Genomic DNA, 17,344 nt, shown 5'->3' with positions numbered 1-17,344 from the left:
TGATAGAGATATCAGTGGAAAAGGGTGGCGGTGGCCATATGGACCGTAGGCTGGTGGTTATTTCAATATGGTTGCCCATTTGATCACCGCACTCTGAATACCACACTGAATGAAGAAATTCTAATGTGTACACTCTAAATAAATACGTTCCAAAAACCATGTGGTCTAACTAAAATAAACAGCTGCTCACAATAAAGGACCATTAATGATTATTAAAATATATGTTGGTTAGGCACTAGTATAGGAAAAACCCTGTTCTAAGTGCTGTGACAAATGCTAAGATGAATAACTGACTTACAGGAGGGTGGCACACAAGCATAAAGGGCCCTAATACAAGGCGGCCCATGAGGGGTGCTGCAATAAGCAGGAGGGCAAAGAGACTGAGGGTTTTGGGAAGCATCTTGAAAGAGTAAAGATTCGAGCCAGGCCTTAAAGGTAGAGCTTAATCACCTACTTTAATCCAAATTAAGTCACCGTGACCAAACAAATTTTAATTAAAGGCATTAATTATCAGCAAAAGATTTGCCAAATCCTCTATGGTGAGACAGCAGAATATTAAACCACATGATGTATATACTGTATTTGTGGAATACCCTGTAATATGAATGTTAGAAAAATTAAAGTATAATGGTGAATGTAGACTCAAGAGTAACCCACTCACACATGCATAAAATATAATCCCCAAGTTTAACTATCCAGGTACAAAATACCATCCTCTGGTTTCCAGCAGATAGGCTCTAGGAATGGGAGGCTTACTAAAAACAAACAAACAAACAATAGTTTCTCAAATAATAAATTACTCCATGTGAAAATTGCAAAGGCATACTCAAGAGCAGGAAGCTTTAACTTGGACTTTAATGCACTGGAAATCGTTGTGACTGTGATTGGCTGTGGGCTTCTCTCCTAGCCACTCGGGCCTTCGTGGCACCGTCCCTGGCCCTGGGTCAGTAGGCAAACCGCCCTCCAGGCCACCTCTCCACCGCCTCCAGCTCAGGATGCCACTGATGGATGATGCAAAATCATCATGTCATGAAGAACCAAGTACTCAGGCTTTTCTAATTTTCACAGAAAATGAACTTTAATTCAAAACTATGCCTGGCTAATTAAACTTTCCTGTGATCTAATTTGCTCTAATTATTTCCATAAATTGAGATATAACAGGGGTTATATAAAATTATCCTAACAGAAAATTGGGTTTTGATCCGAGTTTTAAGCTAAAGATGGGGTTTATGAATCGTCGTTGCCATTGCTGGATACCTGCTATACAAAATTCAGACCCTACAAAATAAAATGGAATAACCCCTTCTCTTCCTCTCCAGCACCTTAAAGTTTCATTCTCTGAAAATACTGAAGAATGAGGTCATACCACGTAACTGAAGCTGAACACTGAGGTAGATCTGATCAGAATCTAAATTCAACACACTGGCCATCAAATGCTAACTATAAGCCAAGCCACCTCCTACGTCCTAAAGGGTGTAAAATCATATTACATTTTGTTACCGGAAAGGATTAATAGCATTCTCGATCAAATTTTAGTTTCACATCTCAGTGACACAAGGATGGCAACTTTTGCAAAAGTCCCCACACTCCTTTTTTTGTTGGAGGGAAAGAAAGGAAAGGGCAAGGGCCTATGGGAGCACCGAACAGGCTATCACAGATGCAAACATATTAACGTGAACCAAAGAAACTTTCCCAAAATAACAGCAAACACTCAGAAGATGACCTGAATGGAATGGGCTCACAGCCCAAGCTATTGAAATAAGCAATTCTTCAGATCTTAGGGTATCCTTCGTTTAAGCCACCAGAAGAGTTTCTACTAAGACTGGTATAAACTGTAATAACAGAGCCTGGGTGCCACAATGGGAAAAATTGCCATCCTTAGAAATCTTATGAAACTGCCTTATAAAAGTTTTTTAAAAATCAATTAAAAATATATAAAATTAAACTCATCTATATTTTTAATGCACCTCATTGTAGTTCATTATGTAAGCCCCCCATATGTTCTGTATCATTAGTGAAACATTCTCAGTGGTGTAATGATGTAGTACATACACACGGGGTAAAGTAATGCGTTTTTCATTTCTTCGGCACATTTCATTACAGGGAGGAGATGCTGCAATTTTTCACTTATGATTCCATTTTGGTGCGGGAAAAGGGAAATAGACCTGGAGCCCAGGCTACGTCCAGTTTCTCTAATTACATAATTCAGCAACCGATAATTTGCTGAGGATAACCTTTCCTATCAGTCCTCTTCCAGGAAAAGCAGGGCAGAGGCTGCAGTTCCCAGCATTTTTTTTCAAACCCACCAGGATGTTCGTTTTTGAGGAAAATGAATCCATCTTAACTGTCATCAGCCATTTTTGCCAATGATAATTGTACCTTGTGCTCTGATTTCTTAGAGGGAAATTCCAGTGTATGAAAGATAGGAAATGGAGGATCCCACACTTTCTAAATACAGCTTCCTTAACATTTGCTTTACGGTTGACTCTTAGAGTTTACATTTTCTTTTGCTTGATTGTCTAACTAGAGCTTTCTGGTAACCTCATTCTAGGCCACTTCGATGTAATTACCCAATCTTGTGAACATTTTGGGCTCTGACACCCCAGAGTGGTCTATAATTCTCTTCTGATGATATGAAAGGCTGTTGTATCACAGCTTATAAATAGCTGCAAACTGATCCCATACAATTATTAATTTTTTTAATGAAAGGTTACAAGCCACAAAGAGATACAAATTAAATATTTTCATGGCATATTCCAGGGTCCCTGGTATTTATAGCTGCTTCTTCGCCATCGTGCTGTACTTTCTTGCCCTCTCCTTTTTCATGTAACTAAGCAATGAAAGGGCATCTGGCTTCTCGTACTTTGAGGACTAACCTGTCTGTGATGTGTCCATCCCCTTGTCTTCTAGCCCCTCCTCACCTTGGCCTAGGTATGACATGCAGTAGCAACATGAGCTCCCAACTCTGCCCTCCCTATGACCCTAACAAACTCTGACCTGCACAGAGTTTCCTTCAAGAAGGAAGGGATGTTATCACACATTATTTCATTACAAGAATCCTGCTGAGCAGAGGAGACCAAGTGAGCTCAGTTACATGTTTCTTGGGATATATGTGGCTGTCTATCATGGGTTGCTTGCAGATGACAAGCTTCATTTTCACTGGAGTCGACCCAGTGACATGCCGCATACACTCCCACCATTTGCAATGTTTGATCTGGAACATATTTTCTGTTCCTTCATTTCATGTGGATTTTCATACCAGCTACATTCACCTCCTTTGAAGTGTCTCTGTGAGGATCGGGGGCCTGGGTTGGGGAGAGAGGAAGAAAGAAGGAAAGGGAAGGGACAGAAGAGACCCCCATGAGTTGGTGGGAAGAAAAGAAACGAAGATAGCCAACAAGCCGCCAAGTCCCAGTTGTCTACCAAGTGCCTCTTTAATAATAAGGCAGGGAGACAATTGATGTTAAACAGGTGCTGTTTTCTGCTCAGCATCACCTCCTTATTTGACATTAACCTTGATGTCAACCAAGGCCACGGCAGACCCAGTTCCGGCTGCAAAGCTCAAGCTGGAATACTTGCAGGGAAGCCAGAGCTCAGATGACGCAATGGCTGCAGCTTTTCGTTTTAACAAGAGTGATGAAGAGCAAACAAGCTGGCAAGTGAATGACCCAGCTTCCCCAATGCCCACACTCCTGCTCTGTTTTCTAAATTTGTAATCTGTGGTGAGGAATGGGCACTCAAAGATAATGATAAAGGCCAAGCAGAAATGCAAGGCTGTGTTTGGTGCCTCCTCGGTGTAGATTTCCTTTCCATTCTTCCTGAGTGCACAGCATCCAGGGTACGATATTCTGTTCCTAGACAAACAACACCCCTCCTACAGATGTGTACAGTATCTTGCAGACAGATGTGGGCTTGAGGCGGCAGTTGTTACAGTTCATGTGCAGAAAGAAAGAGAAGAGTCCATTAGTGCTAATTCTCCTCTTACTTAACAAATTCACTCTTTGAACCCTCCACTCGGTTTCTCTGTTAAACTCTGTAGATTCAGCCTCTTCCCTTACTATCTTCTTGCTTCAGAGAGGAGCTAATCGGGTTAAAGGTTTTGGCCTTTTGCCGAAACCTCTGATTCCAGTCCTTAAAACGGACTGCTCTCACTTTCCCCCGTCTCCATAACAACATTCTCGGGGGACTGAAGAGTTTAAACTGAAATTGGATGGCTCCAAGCGCTAACACCTGCTGCAAGTTCATCCGTTTTTGCTGACTTTACAGCAGCATCTGGTATTTTAACCATTTCTTCAGGAAAAGATGGAGAAGGGAGCAGTGGCCCTGTCGTGGGTGGCCATTTTTTTCTCTGTGGCTTTTCTCATTTCGGCTGAGCTAACAGCCACTCTGCTTCTCTGCCGTGACCACACCTAGCTGTCCTCCTCTAGCTTCCATCTCCTCATGAACACCTGCAGGGGTAGGGCGAGTGCCTTACTCACCTGAGGGGGCTGGAAGCAGATGAAGGTGACTTCAAGTTATTTCTAGATTTTTCCTTTACATCAGCACATACAGACTGGAGGAGTGAGGGAGCTCGCCCATACCCCATCTCGCGGAGAAAGAACTCTCCACATGTGGAAAATGGGAAACAGATGAAGATGTCTTAAGAGCCACTCTCCAAACAGAGCACAAACGAATGGGAATGCATCTCAGCCGGGAATTGCTTGCCGTAAGGGACTAGGGGAGGTGGAAGGAGGAGAGGGAGACTGTGGGAAGGAAAGAGTTTTCCTATCTGACAGATCATCCTCTCCCTTCTCCCCTCCTTTCCTTCACCGTGACTAAGACGCTCCTGGTAGGGAGGTGAGCATTCTAAAATGTCAGCCCGACAGGGGGAGACCATATTGGACAAATGTTAGGAACCTGCACCCCGTGCCTTGTTCTGTGTCCGTCCAGTTGTGCAACTTCCCAAAGATTTCCAACATTAAATAGACTCTTCCATGGGTTCTAAGCTGCTTCCCTTTCATTCTTACTCTTACTTGCCAATTCTTCCTTCTTATTTATTCTACCACTTAAAGACAAGTTATGCCCTTCTGTTTTCTAGAAAAACAAAGGCTTTTTTTTTTAGTACCCACAGGAGTGCTCTCCTGTTTAGTACCCTGCTTTAAATTGCTGTTTATAAAGTCATCTCTAGCCCCAACTCTGCTGGCATTCCTGGGATACTCCCCCATAAATCTGTTTTTCTCTTGTCTATTTCATTTCTAGCAACTAGTTTCCTCATCCCAGCAAGGTTTGGCTCCACCTCTTTCTCCTTTCTGTATTTGAAATGCACCTAGGAACAACTGTAAGTGATCCTCACAGGTCCACTTGAGGCTGGCTGGGGGGGTCCCTAATACAGAGATACCTAATACACGTTTGCATTCTCTGTCCTTTCCCTAAAAGTCCCACTGACTCAGAATCCTGTGTTCAAACAACCAGCAGTCTTAAAAAGATAGTAATTACCTTCAACTTCTTCATTCTGCTAGGATAGAAACAAGCCCAGGAAGAGTAAATACTCTGCCTAACTTAGTGTTTCTCCCTTAAAATGTTTTAAAAAACTTCACATTTGCATTATACACATTAAAACAAATCTCTGGGCCCTTCATTTAAGGGAAACGCAAACAGCCGGAGGGTATGAGATGGATCTTTCTTCCTTTTAGCTCCATCTTAAATTGCCAGACTATCCTCACCTGGGGGCTGAAGCTTTGATGGGCAAACCCATCGGTGCCAGAGGTCGGCTGAGAGCACACGTTTAATTTGCACCCGCTGCAATTTTGGGAGTCCTGCGTGGTGGTAACAGACTGCAGGGCTTTGTACATAGATTATGCCCTTTGAAATGCTGCTGCAGATGGAAGCACAGCAAGGGCTTGTGGGCAGGCAGTGCATGTTCATCTCCAGTGACTGGTTAGCACCACAGGGTGGACGATCACTTCCAAGTGGATACCCTATTAGGGTAGCCTAGGAAACACAATGGGTTATTCACCTTTCATCTCTGGGTTCTGAGCCTGACTGAGTTCACCGCTGTACAGGCTTTGGGTGGCAGCACATGGCTCGGCCTCTTCTTCGGAGTCCCCAGGTGTCTGGTTTGAGTGGCGGGCTGTGATCCACACCAACTGAGAGTGTGAACAGGGGGCGTGTGGCGGGCGAGGACAGAAGTATGAGGAAGGTGGCTGACACCGCCAGGCCTGTCTGTTCAACTATGTCCGTTAGCCTCTCCCCACTCAGATAACATTCGCCCAAATTATTAAAGAGCAGAGACATAAAAAATTCCCATCACAATCACATAGATGTTCTGTCAACAGCAGTAACAGTAGCAGTTACAGAATAACTACAGATAATTACAATCATTTAATTCAAAGTACCGAGTCACTTCATGCAGAACGTGATTCATTTATCATTATTGACCTCAGAAGAAGCAAATTTACCCAAATCAATAAAGGTTCCAAATATCCATTAGAGCAGACAGAGATTGGTTACAAGTCTTAGGAGCTTCTATATACCTGGATTAATAGGGGGAAGTAGACCTGGATGCTTTTGATTAATGAAGAGATTTTTTTTTTCCTTTTGATTCAGTCATTTGAAACAAAATTGACCTTAATTTCTCCTTTAATTCATGTTATGGAAAGTCAGTTGTTTTTGTTAAGAAGTTTCATTCCCATTAGTTGCCGAAACACAGTGTAATTACAAAGAGAAGTAATCTATACCAGGTGAAGTTCAACTTTGTTTTTAATGGACTCTTTGGAGCTTCCCTGAATATTCATGTGGTAGAGCTCAGTCTGGTCGGACGGGACCAGAGGGCATAGTGGGAGTAGACCAGACCCCTTAGTGTTCACCTTTTAAACTCTGCCATGAGCTTCTTCACACTCAGAAAATAGTCACCCAAATTACTAAAAAGGAGCAAAAATAATGTCATTACAATTACACAGATGTTCTGTCAATAACAGTAACATCATTGTTTCAGAATAGCTCCAGATAATTGCAATTTCCTTGTTGATGAAATGAAAAGGTTTAGGCTATTTTTGAGAGTGCTGTGTCAAAAAATAAAATTGAGTGAAGATGGAAATTATTATAATAAAAGGTCACTTCAGTCACTTAATGTCAAATAGTTCAAATTAATTCCCAAGTATTTACAAACATTATCTCATTTCATCCTAAAGCTCAGGGACTGGGAGCGTAGGATCATTGGAATCGGAGGGAACAACCTCCTACCTTCCTTAAATACACAGATGCCCCCGCCAGCACACCAATCCAAGGACAAGGACCAAGGGTGAAGAATTTGGACAGCTCACTGTCAAAAACATGATAGATCATAAAATTCATTAGCAAGAAATCAATTATTGTCTGAAAACAAGTTACAGGTCTCATTGTTCTGAAATTGTCAAAATTGTAAGATTTCCTTCAAGACAGAAACAAAAAATTAAGACTATGAATGTCAACCCATGGGAAGACCTATCATTACTATCGCCAGACCATTCTTCCCTCCCTCCCTCCAAACTCTTAGTCATGCCTCTGGATCCCCATTGACAGGGAGGGGAACTGAGGCTGTACTCTTCAAAGGTCACCCAGTCAGTAAGAGATGGAGCTGGCATCTGAGCCCACATCTGTCTGGCTGCCAAGCATCCTGTTCTTGCCATGCAATGCTGTCTCCAGTGGGGAACGGTGATGAGCATCAGGCCACAAATTCCAGAAAGAAATCATCTGGAAGGACTAAATGAGCATTCTTAAATGGGCTTGAGATGCTCCATGCCCCCAAGAAGAATAAACGATCTTTCCTACTCTTGTGGTAGTTTCTCAAGATCAGGTGTAGCAGAGCCCATGCTTCACATTGATTAGTTCTTGTAAAGATGCCAAATCCCACAGCCTTCTTGTTGAATATGGAGTTTAAATCCTTACTTGAGGAACTGAGAAAATTCTCCCCAGCTCAAAAATCCAGCATAACAGGAAATCCAGGTACTGGCAGGGAAGGAATCAGCTGGAATCACTAAAGAATCAATTGCTTCCTTAACACCATCTGGGGAAGAGAAGCTAAGAGTGGCGACTGAGAACATGGAAGGAAGCTCTGAAGGAAGGGGGGGAAATGCACAAGAAGCATAAGTCCCTGGGTCTGAAAATTTGTTCCATTTGTGTTTCTCTGCAGGAAGAAATAAAGAAATGCTGACAAGGCATGCCAGTCTGAATCCCCTGAGCAGTTGGCCTGTTTGACTTTGTGTGATGGTGGGCCAACCTGTGTGCCTGCCGGCTCGCACCACTGTAGCTCTTCAAACACATTCTATAGATCTCGCTAATAAATTCCATTTGGCTGCAACCCTTTCCCAGTTCCAGGCAGTTGCCTCTGAAGTGTAAGTGCAGCCTGTCTTTAAGCCAGGCTACTGCCACTTACTGGTGATCTGTACCTCTTTGGAAAACTAATCTATGCTGCATTTAAAGGCAGGAGGCAGAGTTTGAATGAAAATGCGGTACCATGGCTAGAGGACACAGCTCTCACACCTTCTGCAGCTCCAGAATAAGTGCTATGTTTTAAAAATATATATGTATGTGTTGGCAACATTGAAAAGGGGGCTAAAAAAACATCCCCCAAAGAAGTGAGAGCAGCAGCAAAAGAAACGTTAGCGCCCTGCTGACGGGAACAATAGAGCATATGGACATCACACTGCGCTTGCCAAGCAGACGAGGGCAGGATGATCAAAATGGAGTCAATCTGCTTCTCTAATAGCAGAAGAATCGCCCGGGTGAACACTGTCTCCAAGTGTACAACAAGGCTCTTTAATTGCCTGAGAAAGGAAAGAGGGTTTGGTTCACATATTAGCCACGCGTATTCCTTCCACTGGGTTTCTCTGCTGCAGAGAACTTCCTGGGATGAGTTTAAGGTGGCCACCGATTGTGGGTCCCCACACCTAGGATCTGGCACTAAAAGCAGAACATCATCCGGCAAGGGGTCTCATCTGAGACAACATTCCTGATTGCCCATGGGGATGGAACTGGTTCAACCACAACACAGAACCTGGCCTCCAAAGCTCAGCTCAGGCAGAGGGTTATCACTGCCTCCCAAGCAGCTTCCTGGTTCCCACCTATTTCCTTTAGCATCCAATCCCCTTCTGCTCTTTGTTAAAGCTATTCTTAGAGAAAAAAGAAGAGGGACATTTAAGTATGAGGGAGGGTAATCCAGCCACTTTAAAGTTGCCTTTGTGTGTACATTATTTGAAAACAGTTTTGGATAATAGCATTGTTGAGTATTGAGCTGACTTGCAGAAGTAGGGCATCGATGTGTCTAAGGTTGTGGGTTTAGCATTGAAGTGAGTCCAACACCTTCTCATAGAGAGAAGTTCTACAAATATCAGAATCAGATGGCAGGATGGGCCAGACCAGAGAAGTTCTGGACCAAATGTCTAGTGTGCACGTAGGTATAAGACTGGCCTCGGGTACTATGAATGGAGGTAGAGAAGTGGGTGTGAGTATAATGTGCTGGAATCATACTTAACCAAGAAAGACAAACTGAGGGGTCATAAGCACTTACCAAAATGTGGCCCCTGAATCTGGGCCAGTAGATTCTGTCTCTCCAATAGATTCAGGGTAAGAGGTGGTTAAAGGCCAGGCAATGGAACGAGAACACCCACACTCATCCATTCATTCCACAGATCTTGGAAGACTTGCTAAGTTTCAGAAACTGTGCAGATAAGATCTTAAAGGTCTGAATGTGGGTTTTAAACACTCAACTAGGAGAATATGGACTAGGCTTGAGGAGATAGAAAATACTGCCACTGGGGACCTAGGAGGCCACTAGAGAAATTAGCCTTGGAAATACCAGGGATGACAATCAGGGATCTGATGACAACTAGCATGGGGTACCGTAAGAGTAGAGTTCTTTTCCTTCTTTTGCTTTGATGTATTCCGGTGCTTAGAAAAGGTCTGGAAAATAATAATATTCAATAACTAAAAGAAAAAAAAACAATACTGGAAAATTAGTATATAGATAAGGGAATTCAGATGCAATGTTAAAATTCAGTCACTTCAGTCTATATACAAAGTTACATTTGGTAGTGTTTATTTGAGTGAAAATTCCTCAAACTGCATACTGGTGATTTGTGGACTTTCCCATATAGATATGTGTACTTTCAATACAAAGTTCAAAAAAGTAAAAATAAGAAACTGAAAAAGTTCAACCGTTGAGAATCAAGTGAAGATACATCAGAATGATTGTCATGGAGCAATGCTTAGTCTGTATCGATTTGTACAAGAGTTAGAGTGTGAAAAATGAAATTATCAGAATTACTGAAATAACCTGGAGACTGAAAGACTCAAGGTTCCATGGGTGCAGCGAAGGAAACCAGGTAGCCTACTAGCCTGAAAGGCTACAAACCCAAGACGAACTTTCTTTATTGTGTGTTGGGGACAGGAGTATCATAAATGTTGTATCTTTCATTATATCAGTGATTGAAAAGGATATGTAAATAGCTTGATGCAGCTCCACACCATTTCTGGAGATCAAATTGAAATATATTTCCCGTTGTTGTGGGTTGATTAGTAAATTGCCCTCCTTACAGTCATGTTTGATTGGTATCTTAGTGTCCTGTTGCTGTGCATAAGGACCTTTCAATCCAGAAAGTACTCTGTGAGCCAAAGTAGAACACATTGGGTCTTTTACTCTTTGTGGATTAAAATATTGTACCTTAATATTACACCTGAATTTATGTTTGCAGGTATGTATCTCACCACTTGTTCAACCTCTCAACTTGGATATCACATAGGCATTTAAAATTGTGCCACAAATATATCCACACACCTTAAGCCTCATGACCTCCCCTTCAATCCAAGCCATCCTCATGTTTCACCTTGACTTCCTCATCCTTCCAACCTGGTTTCCTTACCATCTACTTTCCACGCAAAAGGTAGAGCAGTTTCAAAACATTAATTGGATAACTTTACTTTGCAGCTTAAAACATGTCAATAACTTCTCATTGCACTTCCATTAGAAGCTAAACTCCTTCCCCTGACATTTTCTGCCCTGGATAACTCCATCTACCTGTCTTTTCTGTGAGGTTCCCCTCATCATCCATGGAGCTGCAGTCACAGTGACCTCCTTCCAATTTCTGAAGGCTGCCAAACACTCTCCCACCTCAATGCTGTTGTACAAGCTAAAATGCCCCCCCACACACACACACGCACACTCCTTCCATGGTTCACTTTCCCTCTTTCTTTGGCTCACACCCTAAACACTACCTTCTCAGAGAGGTTAATCCTCTCTAACTTAGAGAGGCTAATCCTCTCTAAGTACCGGCGCCTGAGCCCCTCCCTCCTTATTATCTACCCCTGGACCCGATTCATTTCCTTCATAGTGCTCTTCATGATGTATTATATAAACATATCTGTGCATTTACTTGTTTGTTATCTATTTTTCATATCCTACCAATAACTTCATGAAGTCAGAGACAAGTTTGTTTCATTTACTACTGTCTACTCAGCACCTGGAAAGTAACTGGCACATAAGAGCAGACAATAAATACTAGTTGAAGGAGTGAACATGCCAAATGAGGTGAAGGAGCAAAAACTGTTGAGAAAAGAAAAGTAAAAGCAAAGGAGGAAAGTGTAAAATGGATAAGGCAAATAGGCATCAGTATGAGCTTAGAAAATGTTGGTATATTATGTGACAGGTCTGAAAGAAGGAAAAGACCCCCAAACCAATGTAATTTAACACGCCAAAAAGAGTGCTATCCCTACTGAAAATCATTCAATATAAATAATGGCATTCAAGACAATTAATATGATCCCAATTGTATTGGTTAAGGCAACGCTAACCACACTAACAGATAAACCCCCAAATCTCAGTGGCTTAACACATTTAAAAGTTTATGTCTTATTCTCAAAGCAGTTCAGCGTAGGCATTCCTATGTGGGTAGCTCTCCTGGAAGAGATGAATCAGAGACCTAGGCTCTGCCACCTTCAACATGTGGCTTCCACGTTCACACTGGGGGTTGGCTCCATTCCAGCTAACTGGAAGGGGAAAAAAAAGAACATAAACTGTCCTAAGAGGAGATGCTTTTACAGGCCAGGTCTACAAGTGAGGTATGGTATTTCTGATCTCATTCTATTGGCTAGATCTGTTGCAGCCCTCCCTTAAAGAATGCAAAGGATGCTGGGGAAACAGAGTTTAACTTTCTGTCCAGGATGTAGTAGAAATGGGTTGGTGATTGGCTAGTAGTCTGCATCACACAATTCTTCATCTTTGGAGTGCCTTCCTAGTACTTTATTCAAGTTGTCAGTTATGAGGGAAAAAAGGATGTTTATACCATGTGACTGGCAACCCTAAAAATGGACTGAGCCCATTTAGCAAACAAGATGTGATAAAAATTTCCTCAGGTGCCATAAGGCACCAGCCTTGAAGTCCTAATCAGTCTCCTTCCTTCACCAGTGAGCTGTGGGAGACAGTGAAATGTGCTCTCTGCTGAGGTCCCTAAAGCGTTAATGTGCAAGGTCTGTGTGCAGAAGGCAAGTTGCCATAGATCTCACTGCCTTTGGCAGCAAATCAAGGGTTATATTTTTCTCAGGGATGAAATATTCTTGGATAATTGTTCCAACATGTGAGACTCAAGAAATGTTTTTTTGTAGAAGAGATCTCAGGAAATAGAGACAGACAAAAAACCCTACTGAGTTATCTGGTCCATCTCTTGGGAATCCAAACAGATTTATATACTTCAAGGTATTTCATAGGATAATCCAGTTGTATGTGGAGCAGCTAGCCACAGATCAGACCTCCCTGTCAGCCCGCCTTTATGGTGCATGACACAGAAGCCCATGCACATGCCCAATCACAATCTCTCTCAAACACAGGCTGCATTGGTTTTATGGGAGTGCATAGATTAAACAGATGCCTAGGTAACACAGCATGAGAAACACTGGAAAAAGACTCCTGTCCGAAAATAGCTCCCTACCTCGCATGTAATACTTTCCTAAAACTTAATGAATATATAACATGAACCTCTCAACTTTGTGTGAATTAGGTTACAAGATTCTTCTCCTTCAGGACACCTTGCCAAGATCAGGACACTTATATTTTCAGGATAAAAGATGGAAAAAGATAATTATAGAATATCTACCCCTGCCCAGGGACTGGAAGCCAAGAAGGCAGGTCTGGGCACCTGCAAATGGAAGCTAATTGTGCAGTAAAGACATTTGTGATATTACCAGATGCTCATGTGGATATTCAACTTTTCACTTATGTTTAATTTAATGATGGCAAATCAGTTCTACAAGATCAGTGATAAACTATATATTATTCCATTTTAAACACTGACTAGATTCCCATAATTTATTCCTGTAATCTACTTTAACCACATCTATGGGTCATGGCCCTGATGGCTCCCTCCTTGATTGTACCCTCTTCCAGTCTCCTCTATTGTACAGATAAGAACTGAGGTCTGAAGGTGTTTCAATCTCACAGTGGCTGAACTAAGACTATAACTCAAGTCTTCAGACCTCTCTTTCATTATTCTTTATATTGCATGATGGTATTTAGTATTAATTAAGTCTTTACTCAGTGCTGGACTCTTTGGGTTACATATAAGAAAAGTAAAGTTAAGTCCCTACTCTCAAACATCCTCTTAACTTTGGGAGAAATCAGACCCACACAGGTAAAATAATTAGGGAGAATAAAACACTGAGATTAATGGGAAACATTATTTCCCATTCCTGATGTTTCATTTCTTTGAAGGGCATTCAAAAGCGTAACTCTAAGCTTTCACCTTGACTTTGGGAAGAAGAGCTCCATGTGCATATTTCTTCTCTGTCCTTCTTACCCTTATGAGCCACCTAACTGAAGAGAGCTCAAGATCTCCTCTTTACCTCCATGCCCTAAGACTCACTGCCTAAGACAAAGTGGATAAGTCTTCTCAGTTTGGAGCTTCAGTTAAAATGCCCAACTAATTCTCATCCTAAACTAGGTCCTCCAATGTAGTATCTCTTCTTTGTTTTATTCCTCAAATTGTTTAGTTACCTATTGGTGAAAGGAAATATGCTATTTATTGATGGGCCCTTGGACAATTATCAAGTTCCAGAAGACGTGGAACTTAAATTAAGGATGAGTTCCTATAGAATGTGGATCTTATGGTATCACTTTAAAAATAGATGGGGAGGGAAGGGAAATGTCACAGGTGAGAAAAACTACTATGGATCAGTGAAGACACTGGGCCGTACATTCAGAGAAGAGAATTTATGTTGAGAAAGAGAAGCCTAACATCTCACAACTGGAAGCGATCTTCTTAATAAGATATTGCAAACTCAAAGGTCTTCAAGAATTAGGCAGGTGAAAACAGAAGTGTGTGCAGTGAGCAATGATAGGACAATAAAATACAGCGGCTCTGTGGCACCTAACAAGGTGGCGCTCCATCTAAATATGTATATAATGCTTTTCTTTTCCTTAATTCTTGAAAGTATTCGATGCATCAGCCAAATAAAAATTACATCTATGAGAATATCTCATTGATCCTCTCTGTAATATCCCTGCCAAGCAAATTTTCACCTATGTTTGAATACCTCCAAATGACAGGGCATTCACCACCTCCTGAAGTGAACATGTACCCAGATACTGCTCTAATGATCAGAAACTATTCATCCACATAATCCAAATTTACCTCCTTGAAGCTTATACCTTTCCTCAATAGTTTCATCACTGAGCCTCACAGTATTAGCCTAATTCCATCTATACATTTAAAATTCATGGGGCCATTAGCAATCGGTATTGTCTCCTTCTGAGAGAGCCCTTTCTCCTCTTAGAATTTTTATTCCCTTCACCTTTCTTGTAGTTCATTGTTGAAAAAATATTCCGTTCTTGGGTGGGCAATGGTGACTCAGTGGCAGAGTTTTCACTTGCCATGCTGGAGACCCAAGTTCACATCCTGGTGCCTGCCCATGTCAAAAAAAAAAAAAAAAAAATCCATTCTCTCTGAATTCCTTTTAAACTATGGTGCACAACAATATTACAGGCATTTTCACACCAAAGCAGGAGAATATGGATCTATCACCTCTCTTGTTCTACATGGAGGTATAGATCATTTGTTCCTATTGATGCCACCTAAAATTATATAGCTTCAAAATAAGGTTACTTTCCACTAAAATGTCCAGGTCACCGTTATTTATATTGCTGCTAAGCCACCTAGCCCAACCTTAACTAAAACAGTACAAAGCAGGCTATTTTTCCATGTAAAATTTCACCTGGTTGGGGCTGGCCATATATTCAAATTAACAATGTGCAACAAATATTTATTGAATATTCAATGGGCATTGCTCATTCCATTGGGTGATAATTTAGAGATAAATAAGATAAAATTCCCTGTCATCAAAAAGCTCATGGCTGCAGGGACAAAAATTAAACAAACCATACTATGATAAACACTACGATGGAAGGCTTACGGAAAATGACTTGAGAACAAAGAAGATGGAGAATTTAACCCTATTAGAAGGAATGAGGACTGTGAAGCAAGCTTTGGAGAGAGGGTAGCATTCGAATTAGTCCTTGAAAGATAAGTAGGAGTTTCTTAGGAGCAGAAAGACACGTCATAGAAAGTTCTTTCCAGATGATTGAATACCTTGAGGAAAGCTATAAGAGCTGAAAAGGTCAAACACATGAAGGAATTGTTGGACAGGCTAGAACATAAGGCACATGGAACGTATTGGCCAGAAATAAAGGCTGGTCTGCCAGGCTGAGAAATATGGACTACATTTCCAAGGCAATGGAGAACCATCAGGAAGTTATAAAGCCATGATTTGTGGATTCTTACTGTATCAAGCAACTTATTCACAATTCCTTTCAAACCCCTACCATCTGCCTATTTGATAGTGATTTGTGCATTCTAACCAAGTCATCGATTAAAATTTTGAAAAGGACAGCCAGTCAGGAGAAAGCTGACTTTCTCACATTTGGTTAGCCCATTCATTTGATTATAATGGATGTAATGAAAGTAAAACGAAAGGTGTTTAAGGAAACATGTGCCCTGCTCTGTACATGAAAAAAAAAAGTGTTACGATTTGATGGTGATCTGGTTAGGGAAGACGATGAGAAGCAGAATCAAGTATAATGACAAGACCTTTAGCCTAATTCAATGGGAGAAGCATAGTTCCAGAAACAGAGTGAATTTTGGAAAGAGGAGAGAGATTAGGAGAAATGTGCTGAGTCTGTTTTGGAAGCTATTGAATATCAGGAGTTGGCAGGACCACAAAATGTAAAGATCACGAAGTCTACAATAAATTCAAGACTGAAATTTGGGTGAAATATCAGTGTTGAAAATGAAAATTTGGAAGTTATCCATGTGAGTAGATGTCTGCAACCCTGAGGGTGGAGAAGGTTTTGGAAGGAATGAAAATTGAAAAAGTTTAAAGTAATTAACATAATTTATTTTGCTCACATCTATTACACTACTGGATGAGTGAGTGGGTGATACAGACATTATTTATGAATTTCTTTGATCCATCTTAATGATCTAGAAAGATGTGAAGACGAATACTAGATAAGTTGAAGACCATTTCAAACATCTACGGATTACCATTCGTAGATTGATTTTTCTCTTGCGTACTGGGGAGTCAAAGAAATGCATCTGAATTCATGTTTTACTGGATGCCCTGAATTTTAAAAAGACCCATCTGAAAAAAATGGGTCTTTTTCCTTGAAATGTTTACCATTACAGCTCAAGAAAAAAATGGTGCTGATAAAAAACACAGCCTAGAAACAAAGTGATGCTATTTACATTTAATAAGATGTGCTTTTATTATTTACCACTCAGTCATAGAAAAACTAAAGTTTTATTTATTATTCTGTCATTGAGTTTTTGTTAGTCTGCCTTGAACCTAGCTTTAATCCTTGCTTCTGACTGAGTGGGAGATGTGCGTGTGTACGTGCGTATTTTCATGCGCACACACTATGTACTTTATTTTGTTATGAAAGCAGTTCCTCTGTTCAAAATCATTTTTCAAGTCAATGTTTCTTTATTCCTAGCATCTTCCAACAGCCACACACATGTGTGGAATCTCTTTCTTTAATTAATTTGCTGGGGCAAGGTTCCTACTAACGCTATTATTCTTTAACAGAGGTCAGTTCTCCTGAGATCACCTTCAAAATAGCTTGACCATAGACTAAATTTACGAATTTCTAAAATATTTTCAGTCAGCATTGAATGCATTTATCCATTTAAAATGAGTTTTGTTTCAACACACGTTGCCTGCCATCTGTGGTAATTGGAAAGTCAGTTTGAGGTATCTTCAAATGTGCTTTTTAAAATTGACCATGCCTGCAGAAGCAGCTTCTTAAACCAAATATAATTAATATCTGTCTGTCCAACCTGATCAC

General features: G+C 41.0%; 2 long non-coding RNA genes across 2 annotated transcripts in view; one reads left to right on the top strand and one right to left on the bottom strand.

Moving 5' to 3' along the window:
* The window catches only part of LOC143655882 (uncharacterized), a 114,097-nt gene that overhangs the window by 13,349 nt on the left and 83,404 nt on the right, over positions 1-17,344 (bottom strand). The window lies entirely within an intron of this gene.
* Positions 1-17,344, top strand: part of LOC143655883 (uncharacterized) — a 99,124-nt gene that overhangs the window by 40,237 nt on the left and 41,543 nt on the right. The gene's annotated exons all lie outside the window — the stretch shown is intronic.

Source organism: Tamandua tetradactyla, chromosome 14 (genome assembly GCF_023851605.1).
Source record: "Tamandua tetradactyla isolate mTamTet1 chromosome 14, mTamTet1.pri, whole genome shotgun sequence".
Classification (NCBI taxonomy): domain Eukaryota; kingdom Metazoa; phylum Chordata; class Mammalia; order Pilosa; family Myrmecophagidae; genus Tamandua; species Tamandua tetradactyla.
The sequence above is the reverse complement of the archived record's forward strand: the minus strand, read 5'-3'. Positions and strand labels throughout refer to the sequence as shown.